This window comes from Erpetoichthys calabaricus, chromosome 4, assembly GCF_900747795.2.
Source record: "Erpetoichthys calabaricus chromosome 4, fErpCal1.3, whole genome shotgun sequence".
NCBI lineage: Eukaryota > Metazoa > Chordata > Cladistia > Polypteriformes > Polypteridae > Erpetoichthys > Erpetoichthys calabaricus.
In genome coordinates this window covers 253,837,761-253,843,313 of record NC_041397.2, presented here as the reverse complement: position 1 = coordinate 253,843,313, position 5,553 = coordinate 253,837,761, and positions in this window count along the sequence as shown.

The window sequence follows — 5,553 nt, the reverse complement described above, 5'->3', positions numbered from 1 at the left end:
ATGGTAAACTTGCCTCTGTTCCAACTTTTTTGAAGTGCGTTGCAGGCATCAATTTCTAAATTTGTTTATGTTTAACACATAGAACTAAGTTTGATTGGTGAAAACACTGAAAATATTTTCTTTGCTCTTTTGCCTGTTAAATAAAGGTTCAAATTTACCAAATTATAGATTTTAGTTTTTATCGCATTTTTAGAAAGTGTTGCAGTATATGCAGTATATATACAGTTAGGTCCATAAATATTTGGACAGAGACAACTTTTTTCTCATTTTGGTTCTGTACATTACCACAATGAATTTTAAATGAAACAACTCAGATGCAGTTGAAGTGCAGACTTTCAGCTTTAATTCAATGTGAGGCAACTAAAGCATTTTTTAACACAATCCCTTCATTTCAGGGGTTCAAAAGTAATTGGACAATTGACTCAAAGTCTATTTCATGGGCAGGTGTGGGCAAGTCTGTCATTATGTCATTATCAATTAAGCAGATAAAAGGCCTGGAGTTGATTTGAGGTGTGGTGCTTGCATGTGGAAAATTTTGCTGTGAACAGACAACATGCGGTCAAAGGAGCTCTCCATGCAGGTGAAAGAAGCCATCCTTAAGCTGCGAAAACAGAAAAAACCCATCTGAGAAATTGCTACAATATTACGAGTGGCAAAATCTACAGTTTGGTACATCCTGAGAAAGAAAGCAAGCACTGGTGAACTCAGCAATGCAAAAAGACCTGGGGTCTCATGTATAAACGGTGCGTACGCACAGAAATGTTGCGTACGAACCTTTCCACGCTCAAATCACGATGTATAAAACCTAAACTTGGCATAAAGCCACGCACATTTCCACGGTAACTCATACCTTGGCGTACGCAATTTCTCCGCTCGGTTTTGCAGACTGGCGGCACCCAGCGTCAAAGCAGTGCTACTGTGTGATCATCCTTTCTTTCTTAAATCCACATTCCTGGCGCGGCTTTGTAAATACACTGAAATTAACTGCATATTGTTTATTAGTGTAATGCATCTGATTGTAATTAACCTGCAGCAATATAATGGTCCAGGGAATAGCCATAGTATTCCAAATACCATAACTGCTTTAGCGTTGTAACTCTCACTGCATCTTCTTTCAGCTGATCCCGTTATGGGTTGCCACAGCAGATCATCTTTTTCCACATTACTCTCACTGCACCACTCGGAGTATTTATATCACTGTATCTGAGTGGAAAAGCACAGCAGCAGCTGATTGGAAAGAGAATTATCGGTACACAGCATGAAGCAGATGCTGCCTGAGCCACAGCAAACGCTTTAGTCCCTGTACGGACTTCGCGGTTTAGAAACAGTTTCATCCCAAGAACTCTAAAGGCACTAAATCAGTCCATCAAGTGCTCCTTGTAGAACTGTTTGTACTTATATGTACAATTACCCCACTGTAAACTTGCACTACAGTTATAATATTGCACAACCTGCGCCACTTTATAAAGCGCGTATTTACATGTGATGACGGTATTCATTTCTAAGACGAAATGCAGCAAAACATGTTGAATATATTATACAGATAAAACTTTAACTTCATTTAAATAATCTGTATTGTTAATAATTAAACATGTGAGGACACGGTGCCGCAGTGCTAGCTAGTTCAGTAATTGTTCCTGCCTTGCGCTGTATTCTTGCTGGTGCTGACGCGACACTGGAAAGATAGACGGATATAATAATTAAACACGTACTACTAAGATATTTCAATGTTCCTTAAAAGTTTTGAAGAATCGAAGTTCTAAGCTTACAGATGGCTTCACGTCTATTACATAGCTTATTGTGTGGCGATTGAGTTTTTGGAGAAAGAAAAGTAAGGACAGGAATTGGAGGTTAGTACGTTTGAAAGAGACAGTACTGCTGTGATAAATTATTTCATTGAAGGTTGCGCATGGCGCAGCAAGCCTCTTGCGTGAGACATGAAGAAGCACTGCGCCACCGTGTTCCCATGTTTAATAACATGCTTTCATTCCTATCATCATGAAAAAGATATCACGTATACATCTCAGTATTTTAATTATTCAGAGAGCTGTAATATCACGAATGTAATGGATTATGTGTCCTGTCGGAGAAAGAGAAAGCCCGTTTAAAAAGCAGGTAGTGATTCATACACATAGAGCACATAGAAGATCAAATACAGAACAAAGCATTTAACATGCCACTTTAGTTACAATGGGATTTGAGAAACTAGTAAATTAAACGATTTTAAGATGAAGTTTATGATGTTCTACTTTAATGGCAAAATAAACTACGTGATTAAAGTGGAAATTTCGAGATTAAAGTTGACATTTCGTGCTTTTTTCCCCACTGTATGCCTTTTTTTTGTCTGTACCCTAATAAGCTTTCATATGACATTCAGACGGTGGGCTACGACTCGCTTTTTCACGGTGACTTTGATATGTGATTTCTTTGTGAAGTTGAGCCTTCGAGTTTCTCCGACACTCTGTCACTCGATCAGCTTCCTTTTGTTGATTATACCACTGTTTAAACCAACAAATAGTACGTTTTTCCTTTGCCTCCGCTTGGTATTCGCTGAAATTCTTATATTTTCTCCCGTGCTTTTCCCATTGTCTTTTCACAGAAGGCTATTTATATTGATTTGCATATTCAAAGAGGCGTAATTCTGGGAGGAGTTGGGGCGGGACAGAAGGCGCGTGCACGTGCGTTACTTTTCACGCAAATCAGGATTTATGTAGTGGAAGAACGTGAAAGTATGCGTGCGCACAGATTCCTGCATCTGGATTTTTCTGTGCGTACGCACAATCCCGCTTTTGTGCTTAAGCCATGTTATAGTGTGAGTTCTACGCACGGCGTTATACATGAGGCTCCTGGACGTCCACGGAAGACAACAGTGGTGGATGATCGCAGAATCATTTCCATGGTGAAGAGAAACCCCTTCACAACAGCCAACCAAGTGAACAACACTCTCCAGGGGGTAGGCATATCGATATCCAAGTCTACCATAAAGAGAAGACTGCATGAAAGTAAATACAGAGGATGCACTGCAAGGTGCAAGCCACTCATAAGCCTCAAGAATAGAAAGGCTAGACTGGACTTTGCTAAAGAACATCTAAAAAAGCCAGCACAGTTCTGGAAAAACATTCTTTGGACAGATGAAACCAAGATCAACCTCTACCAGAATGATGGCAAGAAAAAAGTATGGAGAAGGCATGGAACAGCTCATTATCCAAAGCATACCACATCATCTGTAAAACATGGTGGAGTTAGTGTGATGACTTGGGCGTGCATAGCTGCCAGTGGCACTGGGACACTAGTGTTTATTGATCATGTGACACAGGACAGAAGCAGCCGAATGAATTCTGAGGTGTTCAGAGACATACTGTCTGCTCAAATCCAGCTAAATGCAGTCAAATTGATTGGGTGGCATTTCATGATACAGATGGACAATGACCCAAAACATACAGCCAAAGCAACCCAGGAGTTTATTAAAGCAAAGAAGTGGAAAATTCTTGAATGCCCAAGTCAGTCACCTGATCTTAACCCAATTGAGCATGCATTTCACTTGTTGAAGACCAAACTTCGGACAGAAAGGCCCACAAACAAACAGCAACTGAAAGCCGCTGCAGTAAAGGCCTGGCAGAGCATTAAAAAGGAGGAAACCCAGCATCTGGTGATGTCCATGAGTTCAAAACTTCAGACTGTCATTGCCAGCAAAGGGTTTTCAACCAAGTATTAGAAATGAACATTTTATTTCCAGTTATTTAATTTGTCCAATTACTTTTGCGCCCCTGAAATGAAGGGATTGTGTTAAAAAATGCTTTAGTTACCTCACATTTTTATGCAATCGTTTTGTTCACCTTACTGAATTAAAGCTGAAAGTCTGCACTTCAACTGCATCTGAGTTGTTTCATTTAAAATTCATTGTGGTAATGTACAGAACCAAAATTAGAAAAAAGTTGTCTCTGTCCAAATGTTTATGGACCTAACTGTATATATAGTGATAGAAAGCACTTATGGGCTGGCATCCCTTCCAAGATGTGTATTTGTCCATTACCTGGCCAGGATGCCAGGATAAAGAGAAGACAGAACAATTTCTGCCTTTGACAGGGAGTTGTCAGAAGATGCCAATAATATGAAGTGTGTTGGCATCTAGGCTAGGATGGAATGAGGTTGTGTCTGGAGTTTCGGGGGCTGCAATACCCCTTAAAGGTCACTATATATAAATTTTATACTGTATATATATATATATATATATATATACTCATGGGTGGGCAAACGTAGGTTTACAGTTGTTCGTATGGAAAAAGACATGCAGGTTATGACTGCTACATTCAAGCACACTTTAATAATAAGAAGATAAATACAAAGACTAATAATACAAATAATACAATAATTAATAAACAAATACTGATACAAGGATAAACTGTGTTTTGTGTACTCACAACTGTAACTGTAAATCTACTTTTGCTCACCCCTATGTGTGTATATATCTATATATATATATATACAATCCTAAGCCTAAAACTGCAACGATTTTGTGCAATGATTTTATGTGACATTTTTATGTTACGTTTTTGTCATGTTTTAAATCGGGCTTATTTTAAAATCTACATACCGTATATGTTTGGTATCATTTTTTTCAGAATTTATCAAACTTTAATGTAATGTTGTTAGATTTTCAGATTCTTATTCCGTTTTTAAATTATAAACTAAAATATCAAGAAAGTTATGGGGCGGCCTATTACGCCACAACTGGGGGATGGGCGCCATAAGCGCCAGGGGGGCTTGTACCATATCTTTAAATACAATTGCTTTCTCTAACAGAGCGGCTCAGCTGCGGGATAGATGGGGGCCCAGTGCCCACCCCGTGTTTGGCGAGTGAAGCTTTATCAATGACCCCCTTTAAAGTGTGTTTTATATTGTAGTACCTTCGCTATACTACTGCACATGCCTCATACATGGTTAGCACAGTGCTGAGATGAGACTTTGAAAGAGACAGCATGAACCATCTGCTTGGGCATGGAAGACAATGCAAATAGATAGATAGATAGATAAAATAAGACAGCCATATAAACATGGCATAAAAATTAGAAGTCTAAAATCTCCATTCTTTGACTTACAAAACACACACAGTTCAGTAGTTGAATTTCATATGTAGGGAAGATGGGGGACTCCCCTCCAGGATGATAAAAAAATATGCTTGGTCATGGACACCAAGCATGGGCTGGTGTCGTGGCTGGGATGGTTCAAGGTTCCTCATCCGATGAGGTTGCCAGCATAATGAAGGAACAGAGGGACACAACCTGTATGGACTATTTGCTCCCCTGACACAATAGGTGGCAGCCTCCATGGTTGTGCAATACCTACATGGTAACTGCAGGGCAGACGAGGAACTGCAGTCCAGGAGAAAGCTACCCCTACTTCGAGGTACTTCTGTTTGATCCAGGAGTGCTTTCGTCAGGCAATGTTCTGGTACTGGAAGCTCGCCCAGGTCCAGGATAACAGCCTTTCCTGTTTTGGGGAGTCAGCATCAGGGGACAAAGCATGAAGTTAATCAAAGGAATTGGAGGAGAG